General features: G+C 38.0%; 1 protein-coding gene across 11 annotated transcripts in view; it reads left to right on the top strand.

Moving 5' to 3' along the window:
- The window catches only part of LOC147369038 (uncharacterized), a 1,156,454-nt gene that overhangs the window by 906,691 nt on the left and 231,280 nt on the right, over window positions 1-18,483 (top strand). For 3 of the 11 annotated variants that reach the window (XR_015167140.1, XR_015167147.1, XM_086410771.1), the window contains one exon: window positions 1,954-3,211. The exons of the other annotated variants lie outside the window; for them this stretch is intronic. The gene's annotated coding sequence lies outside the window, so the exon portion shown is untranslated. Of the gene's footprint in view, window positions 1-1,953; window positions 3,212-18,483 lie in introns of those variants that run through there. 11 annotated transcript variants of the gene reach the window in all.

Raw genomic sequence — 18,483 nt, 5'->3', positions numbered from 1 at the left:
CACAGATCATTAGAGTGGAGTGTGTTAATGTCCTATGGCTAGATCTGGGTGAAAGCGTACTACTTAATAGTACATGATAGATGTTTTAAAAACAATTTATTGTATATAATTCAAGCTGAAATCATAAACCATTTAGGAGAAAACAGACAGCTAAATCTTTGACCTTGACAACAAAGGAAAATTGATAAATAGAACTTTATCAAAATTAAAATTTTTTGTGCATCAAAAGACCTTATCATCAAAAAGGACATCCTACAGAATAAGAAAAATCTTTTGCAAATCTTTGCGTATTTTCAAGTCATATGTCTAATTAGGGCTTCATGTCCAGATTATATAAAGAACTCATACAACTCAACAACAAAGACAAATAATCCAATTAACAAATGGGCAGAGGACTTGAATAGACATTTTTCCAAAAATAGAGATATTCAGCTGTCCAATAAGCATATGAAAAAATGCTCAGCATCATTTGTCCTTAGTTAAATAGAAATCAAAAGTACCATGAGCTTTCAACTTTCTGGCATGGTACTCATCATCCTCTTCAGAAAACAATAAACTCTGGTGAGATTGTGAAGAAATTGGAACTCTTAAATTTTTAGTAGTGCAAAGGAAAATGGTAGACCTATTGGGAAAAACAACATGGTGGTTCCTAAAGAAAGTTACATAGAATTATCACATATCCCAGAAATTCTACTCATATATACCTACTAGACTTGAAAACAGAATCTCAAATAGGTACTTGTACACTGGCGTTTCTTCTTGCATTATTCACAACAGTCAAAAGTAGAAATCATGCAGTGTCCATCAACAGAGGACCAAATGCAGCATATCCATTCAATGAATAATAGTCAACCATAAAATGAAAGGCAGTCCTAAAACATACTACAATATGTTGAAGAAATTATGCTCAATGAAGCAAGACAAAAAAGGACAAATTTCATATAATCCCACTTACATGAAATGCCTAGGACAGGCAAATTAATGGAAATGGAAAGTGCTTTTGAGGTTAATGGGGATTGAAAATGGGAATAGGGAATTATTGCTTAATGGTTACAGTTTCTATTTGGGGTGATGAAAGCATTTTGGAAATAATGGTGATGGTCGACAACATTACAGATATAATTAATGCCACTCAATTGTACACTAGATGGTAAAAAAATGTTTAATATCATATACATTTTACCACAATAAATACTTAAAAAATTTACTGTTGATATATTTAGTTCTGTTTTACCTACCTGCACAAATATATCTCAAGAAAAACAAGAAAAACAAACATCCCTCATCTTTTCCAGGCAGTAATATTATGTCAAGACATTTTTTTGAGTGCTTCAATGTTCCATGCCTTGATTTAAGAATTTTACAATTAACTCATTTATTGCTCATAAGAACCCTTTGAAGTAGAAATTATTATTTTAGCTATTTTACAGATGAGGAAACTGGTTGACAGAAGGTTAAGTAACTCATTCAAGGTGCAGTAGACGGTAAGCGGCCAAGCTGAGTAACAGCTCCGGGCAGTTGGGTTCCAGAGCTTCTGATCCTAACCACAGTCTTGGCCATTTTGACAATTTGAGCTTATTTTGCTTTGACATTTTAGACTTAAATTATTCATCTTAAAATGAAGTTTAGTAATCAGACCCAGGCCAGCAAACACCTGTGTGCAAGAAAAGTGAATTCTTTTCAATCTGTTCATTTCAAGCCAAGTTTATTATCCCATCTCCCAGTTCTCCCTGGAACTGATTTAATTGCTTCTACTACTAGTTATTATTCAAATGCAGCACGTGGTTATCAGCACTTTTGCATTCAGACTACGCATGCCATGTCTGATTTTCAATCTGCCACTTGAAAATTGTTCTTTAGTTACTGAGAGCTGTGATGCTGAAAGGACAGTTAGAATACGGGATATGTTACTGAAATAGCCTTTTCTACTTTTTTATGAACTTTCTGTCACAGTGGTCTGTCATCTTCACAGCGACAGGAGGAGAGATTAAATTACTTTCTTGAAATGAAACCCGTACAGCATCTACATCATCTTTGTGTCCCCAGCACCGGACTCCATGTTCGGCGTATAGTTGGCATTCAGGACACTTATTACATGAATGAATGAAGGAATGATACAAAAACACCTGAGTAATTTTCTAAAGACTCTGTATAATGTCCTCATCTACTGTGTGACAACACAGGAAGACAGAAGCTCTCTTCTCCTTTACATATGTGTATGTGCTCTGCTCGAATGCGAGCTCTGCCATATTTCTACAATGCCTATGGTGCCGTGATGGTGTTTTGTGTTGTTCTTTCTTTGGAGTGTATACATTTTGGATTTGAATGGTTTAATGATACAAAATTCATCACTGGATGTGAAAAGGAGTGAGGAGAAAGATAACCATTTCTGACCTGTGGAGAGAGAGTGCCTCCTTTTTTGTGCTATGAATCTCCTTAGAGCCCTAATGAATCTCCTTAGGGCTAGGCTCTGTTTAGAGTGAGAGATGGAAGGCACTTGGGGTGCACAGTTTTAAGAGACACTCACTCTCAGGTTTTTGCTAGGGCAGGGCTGGCATTGACATGAATGGAAAAGTGAACACCTCCTAGTGTTTGTACCTTGGTGCCCTTCTTGTCTTGAACCTAAGATGCAAAAATGACAGCCCTGGGGCTAATCATTTGTGAGTTTACAGCAATCTGTAAATGGTAGCAAAAAGCTGAATTAGAGCTGTAAGAAGAGCATGACCATGTTTGAAACAGAGAGGAAGATGACAGCCTTCCACATGTTTTCATCGGGCCACTGCTAGGCATTAGTGCAAATGTGCTCTAAGTAAATCGCTTGGTGGGCAACTGGTTTGTCTCCATTGTGTGTCAGGGATCCCATGGTTGCAGCCCAGAAGAGAACCTTACACCCAACGCCAAGGAGATGGGGGCAGAAAAATACCACTGAAGAGGAGCTAAGCAAATGTTAACTTTTAGGGAGACCTGGATTCTGAAGCTATAGGTTCTGTGGTCATCTAAACTTTTCAAGTTGGGTCAGCTACTAACTATTTTTGCTGTCAATGTGCCAGACAGACACATTCTGTGTAATGAAGAGTTTACATTATCTTTTGTTAATTGTTTTGAATTTATTTTTAATGGGGAGAAAATTGTTTTACAATATTATATTGGTTTCTGTTTTACCCAACTCAAGCCATCCATAATTTTAAATAATGTAAAAGCATTGGTAATATTAAATAACACTGCAAAATAATTTTTGCTTGTTAATGTGTGTAGCTATAATGACTCATACACATTGATAAGTACTGAGTTTACTGAATAATGAAAGCATTTCACCCAGAAATCCTCAGATCCCTTTTTACTGTGGTGGTGTAGCAATTCCCCACCATCCAACCCACTTCCCAACTTCAGTATGCTTTGTGTGTGTTTTGTTCCCAGTAGCTAGCCCCTGCCTGTCTTTGAAAAGGGTTCAGCTTGGCTGTTGGGTTTTGCCATGCCCTCCTACATAAAAAGCTTAGAAAACCTGAGAGTTTCTGCCCCTTACTACCTCAAAACCAAAGACCACACTCTTTAACAAGCATTGCATGGTCTTCCTGGCCTGCAGGGGTAACGCTTTGGCTTCACTGTGCTAACCCAGAGTGTAGAGCAGTGCCTGACATACACAAAATACATAATACATGTACACTGAGCATATGAATAAATGGGTGAATTGATAGATCAATATATAGCTTGTGAATATAAATCACTTGAGACTCTCTTATTTTCTTTAATCAAATGCTCATTTGTTAGGCTTTACACACTAATACTATTACTGTGAAGGATGTTAATATATTTTTATACATTTGCTTCCCTAGAAGAGTGCAAAAACTCCTATAGGAATCAGCATTTAAACACAAAAAAAGTAAATATCTTGAGGTAAGATTTCCTACTGATTTCCTAAAGGATGAGAGCTCAAAAGGTAACCAAACATTCATGCTTACTCATAACAGAATGTATTTCTCAACTTGGGTCAGTAACTGGCCACAAACACCAAGGTTGTCTTTCTATTCTCTATCTCAGCTTAAAGGCACCTATTTAAACATTTTAGAATTAGGGTTGGGTGGGACCTCTGTCACTGGATGTGATATATCCAGTGATATTTAATATTTATTCTATGGACATAATATGTCTTTTAGACAAAGCCAGATAAACCTTTTTAGATGTTTTTTTCATTCAGAATTTGCAAAATGATAGGGTCTTAGCAACAATCTCTCCAAAAGCTAAGCCTAAGAAAGAGGTTGTGTGCAGGTGGTTTGTTTTGGTTTTCTACTAGAGGTACCTGAGTGAGAGACTCAGGAAAACAAAGCACTGGAGAAGAGAAACCAGCATAAGGATGCTTTCTCATCCTTTGTCTACTACTGTGGGTTATTGCAGCTGAACTCTCTGAGGAGCCATGTATATGAGTCTTGGAATTGTCCAGCCAAGTGCATGAGAAAAGGAAATGATATGAAGTGGAAGTTGCTCAGTTGTGTCTGACTCTTTGCAACCCTCTGGACTATACAGTCCATGGAATTCTCCAATCCAGAATACTGGCATGTGTAGCCTTTTGCTTCTCCAGGGGATCTTCCCAACTCAGGGATTGAACCTAGGTCTCCCACATTTCATTGCAGGCAGATTCTTTACCGGCTGAGCCACAAGGGAAGCCCAAGAACACTGGAGTGGGTAGCCTATCCCTTCTCCAGGTAATCATCCCAACCCAGGAATCAAACCAGGGTCTCCTGCATTACAGGCAGATTCTTTACCAGCTGAGCTATCAGGGAGATCTGAACGTGAGACAAGCATGAGACAAGGAGTGATTATCAACCAGCTTGGGTACTATACTGATCATTTTACCTACTTGAATTTCTTATTACTCAGACCCAGTTACTGAGTACTATATGTGAGTCCTCCAACTGTAGAATTCAGCGGAGGTCGGGGTGGGGGGGTGGCCAGAAAAGTCCTGGGGTAGAGAAGTGAAATCTCTTCAGTGCTGCTGAAAAACATGTTCCTCAAAGTGGAGCTTTTTTTACCTCATGAGTGTCTGGAGTAAACATGAGCCTGAAAGATGTGAGTGGGGGAACAAGAGTCATCCAACATAGGTGGCCTGCAGAATTGATCCCTACACAGATGTTCTTTATTTGGTTATCACACAATCTTTTTTTCAGTGAATTTCCAATGATTAAAATATCAGTAGAGCTCACAGGATAATCTGCTTCATTTCCAAAAAAGTAGCATTAATACTGCTCCCAGGTATGTTTTGTTTGATCATCCAGAACTCTACTTTTTTCCCCCAATGAACTGCCAATATTTAAAAGTAGGGAAATTTCACACAGTAATCTGGACTTTCTGCTTCACTTCTAAAAATAGATCTTAGACCTTCTAGCAGTGCTGGATCCATATTACCCTGAGGCTGGAAGGCAGTGATGTGGATGGTATCCATACACTCTTAGATGAACACACTCAGTAGCCCTTTACTGACCCACGCTGCTTTCTCTTCCTGTTTGCATACCTGTGTATCCTCTGAAGATACTTGCCTTTGACGCCACTGTTCTAAAAACCGAACCATTTATCATGGTAGATGAGTAATGTGTTTTCTCACTCAGAAACACCGTATGCCCATCTCTGAGCAGCTCATCTGCACAGATTGCATCAGCTGGACTTTCTTTCCATTGTGGCTTTTGGGTTGCTTCAGTCCATGGGAGGAAAAAGAAGTTGGGGAATATTCTCCTTACTCCCTCCCACTTTGAGCATCACAGTCCTGACAGTGGCTGCTTCCTGCACAATCATAGCTCCCCTGAGCTATCACTGATCCCTAGCAGCATGGTGTTTTCTCCTTTTACCTTTCAGGCTTACTAAATTCTAAGCATCTCAACATTACTTGAGGGTCTCTTAAATCTGCCCTTATATTTTTTATTTTTGATGAATCTGTCTGATCAGAGTTCTGTTTATTGCCAGGGTCCTGACTAATAACTGTAAAGTACTTATTGTATTGATACTATTATTATTATTATCATCATAGTTATTATAGCTATTAATAATGGAGCCACCCTTCTCATGGGTACTTCATCAAACCTGGTCTCTGCTTCAGAGAAATTGATGATCATTCTGTGCTGAGCTGCTTCTGCCATCGCTGCTGATCATGACCCAGCCCTGTTTTCCTACTTAGCTGACCATACATACTGCTGGGGCCTAATCTGCTGCCTCACTCTGGTGTGAGCTGTCTGCTTTGACCTGCCGACAGGCTGACTGACTCCTGGGCCAGGAGGCTCTGTGCTGGGCTCTCAGGTTACCCACTGCATTTGCCAAGGCTTCAAGTGGCTGTAATGAGTTTCCCATGCACCAGCTGCAGCCCAACCTGTCTTGTTTGCAATAAGCAAGCGTAGTCAGGCCTCTTATCTTTCCTGCCTCCTCCAGGGCAGAATTTTTTATTTTAGATTGTTTACTTTCTTGGTAACAATCTGTGGGAGGAGGCCTGTGGAGACCAAGTTTTGATCCTGGCCCTGCAGGGCAAAGCTTCCTGCAGAAGAAAAGACACTGGCAGGCGAATGGAGGTTGTAACTCTGAGTCTTGCACAGCTTGGCATGACGAAGGGGGCTTTGGATTACTCCTTGGTCCACCTTGCAAAAGACCAGGGTGCCTAGCTCTCTAGGCATATGCAGAGCCTGAAGACCACCTCAGCCTGCCCTGTGGTGCTAAGCAACCCCAGAAACCCAATTTCAGACTCAGTATAATACCAACTCTTGAGTTTCTGCTCCTTCCACTACATTATCAAATGTAATGACACAGACTTGGGCTTGCATGCCTGCTTTGCCAATTTGAACAAGTTCCTTAACTCCTCTGAAACTACTTTTCCCCCATCTTTAAAATGGGAATAATAATTCCCTGTAGAAGGATGGAAATTGGTAACTCAATTGTCAGTCAGGTATCTATAATATAATGAACATTCCAAAAACGTTCAGTTCAGTTCAGTCGATCAGTTGTGTCCAACTCTTTGTGACCCCATTGACTATAGCATGCCAGGCCTCCCTGTCCATCACCAAATCCTGGAGCCTACTCAAAATCATGTCAGTGATGCCATCCAACCATCTCATCCTCTGTCGTCCCCTTGGCTTCCCACCTTCAATCTTTCCCAGTTATTAAGGTCTTTTCAAATGAGTCAGTTCTTCGCATCAGGTGGTCAAAGTATTGGAGTTTCAGCTTTAACATCAGTCCTTCCAATGAATATTCAGGACTTATTTCCTTTAGGATGGACTGGTTGACTCTCCTTGCAGTTCAAGGGACTCTCAAAGTCTTCTCCAACACCACAGTTCAAAAGCATCAATTCTTTGGCTCTCAGCTTTCTTTATAGTCCAACTCTCACATCCATACATGACCACTGGAAAAACCATAGCTTTGACTAGAAGGACCTTTATTGGCAAAGTAATATCTCTGCTTCTTAATATGCTGTCTAGGTTGGTCATAACTTTCCTTCTGAGGAGTAAGCGTCTTTAAATTTCAGGGCTGCAATCACTATCTGCAGTGATTTTAGGGCCCAAAAATATAAAGTTTGTCACTGTTTCTACTGTTTCCCCGTCTATTTGCCATGAAGTGATGGGACTGGATGCCATAATCTTAGTTTCTGAATGTTGAGTTTTAAGCCAACTTTTTCAGTTTCCTCTTTCACTTTCACCAAGAGGCTCTTTAGTTCTTTGCTTTCTGTCATAAGAATGGTGTCATCTGCATATCTGAAGTTATTGATATTTCTCCCAGCAATCTTGATTCCGGCTTGTGTTTCATCCAGTCCAAAAAATGTTAGTTTCTTTCATAAAACAGAATCCAAATACTTCATCTCTATTAATAGTAACTGTAGAATGGTTGCCAAGCATTGCTTTCCTTTGTTCAGTTCTCAACCACAAGATAGAATAGTTCTAAAGAGTATAATCTGTAAAATCAAAAAGGTCTCAGTTGAACTGTGCCTCTGTATCTTCCTAACGGTGTGACAATGGAAACGTTACCTGATCTTCTGTATTTTCCTGTTTTACCTCTGGGGTCATATTGTTTCAGTTCAGTTTCCCTCTTTACTCCCTTACCAGCTGTGCTGCCTTCAGCAATGTGCTTTACTACTCTGTGCCTCAGCTTTCTCATCTGTAATTAAATCTTAATGCGGGATATAATCTATCTCATTAAGTCACTGAAATAAATGGGTTCATTTTTATCAGATGCGTAAAACAATACCTTCTCCACAAAAGTCGGGAGAAGACTAGTTCTTTATCTGTAGGGTTGGTGTGATGATATCTGTTCATAAGTATTGTGAATATCAATTGAAGTAAAATCACACAGAACTAAGTGAAATTGCCCAAATCTGTCTACATGGCAATTTTATATATTTTAATAACACATAAAACTGTTAGCATAATGGCTGATACATATTAAATGTTCAGTAAATGTTGCTTGTCATTATTTCATCATCAGGTTAAGGTAAAAAGCCACAAATCACATGGACTTGTTTAGATGCAAATGATCCAATTAAGACCCCACATCCTTTTGCCAATAAAATGCCCCCATGTCGTCCAGCCTCAGGTGTTTTGGTAGCTGTAGAATATCGGGTCTATTTAGTCTAAGTTTCTGTAGACAGAAGGGATATGAGTTTTTCTTTCCTTATCCATTGCATTTCTTGAATCCAACTGCTAACTCTTAAAAAAAAAATCCTCTAAATATAGCTTGACAGAGGCCTGGCCAAGATCTTGTCTAAAAGACACAGTGGTATTCTCCCCACTCCCACCCTGGGACTCTGTGAAGCTGTGTACTGACTGAAATATCTTCTGTTTTGGGCCCCTTCCAGCTTGTGGCAAGTCAGGATTCCGTGGGTAGCTTCAAGGTTACAGTTAAAAAACCTCCTCCATTCACAATTGGCTCCTGACCAATCACTCCCTTGAAGTGATAGTTATTTCAATAAAGAATTTATGGCTTTTGGTGTGGAACAAAAGAATAGCTGGAAAAAAAAACAAAACAAAACAGAAAAACCTCTGCAGGCTCTTTCACTGAGCTCAACTAAGCATGTATCAGTTGAATCTAACAGAAAAATGGGTAGTACCCTTCTCAGGAAACAAAGCAGCCTTTACCAGAGCCAGAAGGAAGAAGGTGGTTGGAGGGCAGAGGGGAGATTTGGCAAACAGCTCTTCACATGGTCATTTTGAGACCACTGAGAGATATGCTGAAAGGAATTTTGATTATATATTCATTCAAGAGTATTTGTATAGATTCACACAAATGGTTATGTTATAGAACCAATATTCTGAAGAGAATCCTCTATTTAGGTCTCTTTCCCTGATTCTAAGCAGAACTGAAGGAAAATCTCTACAGAGACTGTGTGAAAACTCATTTGAACAGAAGTGGCTAAATGAGGTAATGGGCAGTTGTTCAGTAAAAACGCACTGGGAGAGAAGAAGGAAAAAAAAAATCCCTGGCATAAAAATATTTTCATTTAATAATTGGAAAAATGGAATGAAACACCTGCAGTTTATAAATCAAAGTTACCATATGGCATATAACATTTGCTAATAAATTCTTATAAGCGCAACCCTAAAAATGAAGCCTTTTAAAAAAGTTTTGCTAGAGTGCAATATTGCTTTATATAAGTTTACTTCATCTATGAGTTTTTCCCCAAAACTTTAAGTTAATAGGTTATAAAATTGTACTTAAAGTTTATGTCAAACTCTAACTCTTACTAGTAATAAGAATACGCAGTAGAGACAATTAGTAGGGATGAATGACAGTGACAAATTAAGAGCTGGGGCCTTAGAATAATCTTTGTAAATCTTTTCCTCAATTTCTCTTGATGCTCAGTTTTCTTTATTAAATTATTACATTTTAAAAACTTTATTGGAGTTTGGTTGATTTAAGGTGTTTTAGTTTCAAATGTACAGAAAGTGATTCAGTTATATATATATATATCATTCTTTTTTCAGATTCTTTACCCATATAAGTTACTAAAGAATGCTGAGTAGAGTTCCCTGTGCTAAACAATAGATCCTTGCCAATTATCTGTTTTATATATAGTAGTGAGTTTATGTGAATTCCAAGTTCCTAATTTATTCCAGTCCCCAATCTTTCTCCTTTGGTAGTCATAGGTTTTCAAGATCTATGAGTTAGTTTCTATGGGTTTTCTATGAGTTGCATTCTAAAAATATATTCATTTGTATTTTTTAAAATATGTTTTCCCAATATAAGTGATATCATATGATATTTGATATGGTATTATATCAAAAGTAAGTCCGATTTACTTCACTGAGTATGATAAAGATAATCTCTGCTGCTGCTGCTAAGTCGCTTCAGTCGTGTCCGACTCTGTGCGACCCCACAGACGGCAGCCCACCAGGCTTCCCCATCCCTGGGATTTTCCAGGCAAGAACACTGGAGTAGGTTGCCATTTCCTTCTCCAATGCATGAAAGTAAAAAGTGAAAGTGAAGTCGCTCAGTCGCATCCGACTCCTAGCGACCCCATAGACTGCTGCCTACCAGGCTCCTCCGTCCATGGGATTTTCCAGGCAAGAGCACTGGAGTGGGGTGCCATTGCCTTAGGTCCATCCATATTGCTGCAAATGACATTATTTCATTTTTTATGACTGAGCAGTATCCCATTATATATATGTACCACATATCCATTCATCTCCTGATGGACATTTAGGTTATTTCCATGTCCCGACTATTGTAAATAGTGTTGTTCTGCACATTGTGATTGATACTTAGTTTTCAATTAATTCTTTGGGGTTGATGGAAGCAGTAGTTTGTTAATTGCAAGTTAGCCATAGCAAGCGTCTTTTCATTTTTAAACACTACCTTGTTGACAGTTTAAGTATCAAATACTTCCAGTTGTCCAAAGGGCTCTGGAACCTAAATCCAGAGCAAAAAAATCTTTATTATAAGTAGTTGCACTTATAAAACATTAAGTCCACTTTTTTCTGTGTCAGGAAACTTATGAGTCATTTACTGTTAAGCAACTGAGTGTAATGCCACTGTTTTAGGTTGAAAGAAAACTTCTGCAGAGGTATTTATAAAAATTGATAAACCAGATTTGGTTAAAAATGAGATATTTAAGGTAGTGAAATATATGCTTCCAATCTGCTGGATATCTGGCAGCAATTTATTTCTTGTAAAAGTCATATTGTAGAGAAAATACTTACAAAAATACATGGTAAAAAGTGAAAACTTAATGTATAAAAGGTTGGCATTGTACAGAAATTAATAGACATATTGGTCTAGAAATATTAAGTGAAAAAACATATTTTTTTCATTTGTACATGGGTAATGCACTGTATTAAATACATAAAGTCTTATCTACATGGGTTTGATTACAGAAACTAATAAAATATTCTCTAAATAAAAAAAGGTAATAAAACTTAAAAGGTCATTTATTTGACATTAAATAAAGCCAACATCAACCTTGTAGTGAGCTACTAGTTTACATGCATGTGATTTGAATATGGTAGATAACTTCGGAGAAGGCAATGGCACCCCACTCCAGTCTTGCCTGGAAAACCCCTGAAAAATGGATGGAGGAGCCTGATAGGCTGTAGTCCGTGGGGGTCGCTAAGAGTCAGACGCGACTGAGCGACTTCACTTTCACTTTTCATTTTCATGCATTGGAGAAGGAAGTGGCAACCCACTCCAGTGTTCTTGCCTGGAGAATCCCAGGGACGGGGGAGCCTAGTGTGCTGCCTTCTATGGGGTCGCACAGAGTCGGACACGACTGAAGCGACTTAGCAGCAGCAGCAGCAGGAGCACAGATAACTTACTGTGAACAAATTTTTGGTGGAATTAATGCCTTTCTCACAAAACATTTTCAAAATTAAAAATAGGGTTTTGCATTTATTTTTATACAATTTTTATGTGCCTTTTTTCCTGCCTATTCTTTAGCCAAATTGCACAAAGGGTAACTGTTGACTCAATATATTTACTGTTTTAATGAAATAAATCAGAATTCTTCCTGTTCTATTTGATGTAATATAAAGGATCCAAAAAATTAAAATTAATATTTTCAAGGATATTTTGACATTTTACATACTTATTTTGAAGTATGTTCTTTTTGCTCCGAGCCAATAACTATTATTTTATGTACCTTAATTTTGCCCTCATTTTCTATTTCTCTTCTGAATCTTTTTCTATAAAATAGGTTAAGTAGGAATTCACAAACTTCCCCCTTTTAAAACTGATGTTTTATTTTGTTTTCAGATAATAGTAATGGAAACACAATTGTTTAATGAATAGTTTCTTTTTCATATGAAACATCAAAATACTAGACGCAGTTATTTTCTCACCACATTAAAATATGCTTATACCCACAATTTCAAGTATGTAACTAGAGCTCTGAATGACCATAGGAAATCATGGAAATTATGTTTAATTATCCAACTCCAATAAAGTCAATTTCAGTAGATCTCAGCCTAATGACATCCTGATTCCTGCAGTGTTAGCTGTCACCTCCAAAGTATCATGCAATTTTTTGTTTCAAGAAAATGATGTAAAGATTTGAATAAATTCACTTTAAAACAAATAAATACAAATATTCTAATATCTTTCACCCCTTCAGCTTAGAAAGTGGAATCACTCAGTCATGTCTGACTGTTTGTGACCCCATGGATTACAGCCTACCAGGCTTCTCCATCCTTGGAATTTTCCAGGCAAGAGTACTAGAGTGGGTTGCCATTTCCTTCTCCAGGGGATCTTCCCAACCAAGGGATAGTATTACATTGTCTGTATCTACCACATGTTCTTTATCCATTCCTCTGTTGAACATTTGGTTGCTTCCATATTCTGGCTAATATAAATAGTGCTGTAATGAACATTGGCTTGCATGTAGCTTTTCAAATGACAGTTTTCTCTGGGTATGTACCCAGGAGTGGAATTGCTGGGACATATGTTAGTTCTATGTTTAGTTTTTTTATGGAACTTCCATACTCTTGCCTGGAAAATCCCATGGGCGGAGGAGCCTGGTAGGCTACAGTCCATGGGGTCGCTAAGAGTTGGACATGACTGAGCGACTTCACTTTCAGTTTTCACTTTCATGCATTGGACAAGGAAATGGCATCCCACTCCAGTGTTCTTGCCTGGAGAATCCCAGGGACAGAGGAGCCTAGGTGGGCTGCTGTCTATGGGGTCACACAGAGTCAGACATGACTGAAGCGACTTAGCAGCAGCAGCAGCAGGAGCACAGATAACTTACTGTGAACAAATTTTTGGTGGAATTAATGCCTTTCTCACAAAACATTTTCAAAATTAAAAATAGGGTTTTGCATTTATTTTTATACAATTTTTATGTGCCTTTTTTCCTGCCTATTCTTTAGCCAAATTGCACAAAGGGTAACTGTTGACTCAATATATTTACTGTTTTAATGAAATAAATCAGAATTCTTCCTGTTCTATTTGATGTAATATAAAGGATCCAAAAAATTAAAATTAATATTTTCAAGGATATTTTGACATTTTACATACTTATTTTGAAGTATGTTCTTTTTGCTCCGAGCCAATAACTATTATTTTATGTACCTTAATTTTGCCCTCATTTTCTATTTCTCTTCTGAATCTTTTTCTATAAAATAGGTTAAGTAGGAATTCACAAACTTCCCCCTTTTAAAACTGATGTTTTATTTTGTTTTCAGATAATAGTAATGGAAACACAATTGTTTAATGAATAGTTTCTTTTTCATATGAAACATCAAAATACTAGACGCAGTTATTTTCTCACCACATTAAAATATGCTTATACCCACAATTTCAAGTATGTAACTAGAGCTCTGAATGACCATAGGAAATCATGGAAATTATGTTTAACTTATCCAACTCCAATAAAGTCAATTTCAGTAGATCTCAGCCTAATGACATCCTGATTCCTGCAGTGTTAGCTGTCACCTCCAAAGTATCATGCAATTTTTTGTTTCAAGAAAATGATGTAAAGATTTGAATAAATTCACTTTAAAACAAATAAATACAAATATTCTAATATCTTTCACCCCTTCAGCTTAGAAAGTGGAATCACTCAGTCATGTCTGACTGTTTGTGACCCCATGGATTACAGCCTACCAGGCTTCTCCATCCTTGGAATTTTCCAGGCAAGAGTACTAGAGTGGGTTGCCATTTCCTTCTCCAGGGGATCTTCCCAACCAAGGGATAGTATTACATTGTCTGTATCTACCACATGTTCTTTATCCATTCCTCTGTTGAACATTTGGTTGCTTCCATATTCTGGCTAATATAAATAGTGCTGTAATGAACATTGGCTTGCATGTAGCTTTTCAAATGACAGTTTTCTCTGGGTATGTACCCAGGAGTGGAATTGCTGGGACATATGTTAGTTCTATGTTTAGTTTTTTTATGGAACTTCCATACTCTTGCCTGGAAAATCCCATGGGCGGAGGAGCCTGGTAGGCTACAGTCCATGGGGTCGCTAAGAGTTGGACATGACTGAGCGACTTCACTTTCAGTTTTCACTTTCATGCATTGGACAAGGAAATGGCATCCCACTCCAGTGTTCTTGCCTGGAGAATCCCAGGGACGGGGGAGCCTAGTGAGCTGCCATCTATGGGGTCGCACAGAGTCGGACAGGACTGAAGCAACTTAGCAGCAGCAGCAGCAGCATACTGTTCTCCATAATGGCTGTATCAATTTACATCCCCACCAACAGTGTGGGATTTCTCTTTTGTCACACCCTCTACAACATCTTTGTAGATTTTTTTGATGATGGCCATTCTGACTGAGGTGATACCTCATTGTGTAAGTTTTTATTTGCATTTCTCTAATAATAGGTGATGTTGAGCATTTTTTCATTTGCCTCTTGGACATCTGTATGTCTATTTACGTTCATCCATTTGTTTGATTTTTTGATATTGAGCTGCATGAGCTATTTATTTTGGAAATTAATCCATTTTCAGTTGCTTTGTTTGCAAATCTTTCCCCCCATCCTGAGGTTGTCTTTTAGTCTCATTTATGGTGTCTATTGCTGTTTAAAAACTTCTAAGTTTAATTAGATCCCATTTATTAATTTTTGTTTTTATTTTCATTACTCTAGGAAGTGAGTCAAAAAAAAAAAAAAAAAAAGATCTTGCTGTGATTTATGTCACAAAGTGTTCTGCCTTTATTTTCCTCTCAGAGTTTTGTAGTCTACAGCTTTACATTTAGGGGTTTAAACCATTTTGAGCTTATGTTTGTGTATGGAGTTTGGAGTGTTATAATTTCACTCTTTTACATGTAGTTATCCAGTTTTTCTAGCACCACTTAATGTAGAGACAACTGTTTGCTTTCTAATGTATTTTAACTTCTTTTTTAAAATTATCATAGCAGGAAATACAAGATTTGCTTTATCTTATTTTTAATGAGAAAATTTTGTATAAATCATATAAATGAGCTAATCAGAGGTAAAGATGCATTTCAAAAGTAATTGGGTGGATATTTCTTGAGATTAAACCAAATATATAACCCTAGTAATGACCTTAAATCTTAAACAAATAAGCAAAATTAACTAGGTCAACTTTTATATCTCAGTGGCGAGTATGTCATCTATGTAGAATTACATGTCAAACTGAGGAAACAAAACATATTTGTTATTAGACTGACCACCGATTGATGAATTTGGTATGAATGTTCTTTAGGGAGGACAAAAGTACTGATTCACTTTTTTCACGGTGAAGTAAAGAGGTTGAAAAATTCTTTATTCAGACAGTGAGTATAAAACTGCCCAGAACTATCAAAAACAACTTGTTTAAATGCTAGAGAAATAGATAATATATGTACAACAAACCAGAGGCTTTTTATTCATGAAAACTGCTGAACATTGGATAGGAACAGTAGTATATGACACTTGTGTTGGCAGTGCTCCTAAACACACCTCATCTCTTGTGGCAAGTGGTCCAACCAGGATACAGCAGATCATGAAAATTAACAGTCCAACTGCTGCTATTGCAGGTGGTTATCTTGAAATAAAGCCTCATCAGTTAAAGTGTGAAGTCAGTATCAAGCAAACAAGGAGGGCCAGAGATCTTGTAGTTTTAGGTTTTGGTCCTTTTAGGGCAAGCAAATGACTGATAGCAAGATAGTTTTCCAGGGAGTGCCAGAGTTAAAGAGCTGATAAGGGCTCTATACAGCTTCACCTAAGGCTGGGCTAATGCACTGCAGAGACAAGGATGTGGGACGGGGGAAAGGCAAGCCACCCATGCATCACCGTCCAAGGGAACCTGTGCACACATATGGAGGAGATGGGAAGAGAGCATGGCACAAAATAACAGTCAGAGCAGACCTGAAAATAATTTAAACTTTTAATGTGTACCTTGAGCCACACAGAGATCCATCAAAAGAGAGTGGAAGACGTACTGGCTGGGTATGCTTGAGTAGAATTTCTGATCCATCTTTCAGTGAATACCAAGTTGTGCAAACACAGGAAGAAACTTTTAGGGAACCAGGTTTAAAATTTTAAAATGCAACAATAAAAACAATGAAAAAATTCACACTGATGGAAAAACAAATTTCAGGGATTTAATCCAGAGAAGTTGCTAAACAAGCAAGCAAATCAAGTCAAAACAACCACAAGATTTAGTAAGAAAATATCCAAATCCAAATTACTAAATTATATTATATAAAATGACCAATATTCTATAAAAATTTTACAAGACAATGAAAGAAATTTTAAAAACATAATTCATACTCAGAAAAAACAATCTCCAGTTATCTGACAAAGATTGAAAATTAGAAATTATCCGTATTTTAAAAAATCAGGTCAGGAAGTGTCAGAGGAGTATGTAATTTCCCTGGTCCTGTCTCGTCACAACAAAAATTTGAAGCAATGGACGTTAATTGTCACAACTCTAGGACAGATCAGTGTTACAGCTCCATATTACAGCTCAGTTTTATTTAGAAAATAAAGGAAAATACATCCTCGAGGCATAAGGGCATGCGGACGCAAAAGACACGAAAAGAAGAGAGAGAGAATGAGTGTCCGACAGAGAGACCCCTGGCCCTATTGCTCCTCTTTTTATGTTTTTTTCTCCTCCACTTGGCCTGCCCTATGTAAATTGGGCTAGCCAGGAGTGCTGTTTGTTCTACCTGAGGTCCTCACCCAGTCCTGGGACCTTCCTTTTTTCTATTTTCTTGGGCTTTTCCCTTCCTTGTCTTTTAGCCACCGCCATTCTGGACTCCTTTTTCCTATTCTACTTACCTAACAGGAAGCAACAGTTAGATATGGACATGGAACAATAGACTGGTTCCAAATAGGAAAAGGAATACGTCAAGGCTGTATATTGTCAGCCTGCTTATTTAACTTATATGCAGAGTACATCATGAGAAACGCTGGGCTGGAAGAAGCACAAGCTGGAATCAAGATTGCCGGAAGAAATATCAATAACCTCAGATATGCAGATGATACCACCCTTATGGCAGAAAGCAAAGAAGAATTAAAGAGCCTCTTGGTGAAAGTGAAAGAGGAGAGTGAAAAAGTTGGCTTAAAGCTCAACATTCAGAAAACTAGCATCATGGCATCTGGTCCCATCACTTCATGGCAAATAGATGGGGAAACAGTGGAAACAGTGGCAGACTTTATTTTGGGGGGCTCTAAAATTACTGCAGATGGTGACTGCAGTCATGAAATTAAAAGACGCTTACTCCTTGGGAGAAAAGTTATGACCAACTTAGACAGCTTATTAAAAGGCAGAGACATTACTTTGCCAGCAAAGGTCTGTCTGGTCAAAGCTATGGTTTTTCCAGTAGTGTTGTATGGATGTGAGAGCTGGACTATAAAGAAAGCTGAGCGCCGAAGAATTGATGCTTTTTAACTGTGGTGTTGGAGAAGACTCTTGAGAGTCCCTTGGACTGCAAGGAGATCCAACCAGCCCATTCTGAAGGAGATCAGCCCTGGGTATTCTTTGGAAGGACTAATGCTAAAGCTGAAACTCCAATACTTTGGCCACCTCATGAGAAGAGTTCACTCATTTGAAAAGACCCTAATACTGGGAAAGATTGAAGGCAGGAAGCGAAGGGGATGACAGAGGATTTAATGGTTGGATGGCATCACCAACTCAATGGACATGAGTCTGAGTAAACTCTGGGAGTTGGTGATGGACAGGGAGGCCTGGCGTGCTACAGTCCATGGGGTCGCAAAGAGTCGGACATAACTGAGCAACTGAACTGACCTGAAGTCAAAGAACAGAGACAATGACTCAAATAATAATAAATATCAAAAAAGTACAGGTATAAAAACAAGTCAAGTGAGAATGCTTACAAATTGGTTAACAAGCTTACAATAACCAATGAAATGTTCTACGTATGAGAATTCAGGCATTTTCAAATGTCCTGGATGCTGCAACCTATGCCAATTGTAAAGATTTGTTTTCTCATTATTTGTCTTGCCTAGTGTAGTTTTTAAAATACTTTATTATGGCTGAAATCGGTACTTTCTTCCTTGAAAAATAGATTTTGTTTTTTGTCTGTTTGTTTTTTAGTATTTTTGTTCTTTCTCCTTCCATT

Source organism: Bos grunniens, chromosome 7, assembly GCF_055505025.1.
Source record: "Bos grunniens cultivar Pamir isolate PY7600 chromosome 7, Bosgru_T2T1.0, whole genome shotgun sequence".
Taxonomy (NCBI): domain Eukaryota; kingdom Metazoa; phylum Chordata; class Mammalia; order Artiodactyla; family Bovidae; genus Bos; species Bos grunniens.
The sequence above is the reverse complement of the archived record's forward strand: the minus strand, read 5'-3'. Positions and strand labels throughout refer to the sequence as shown.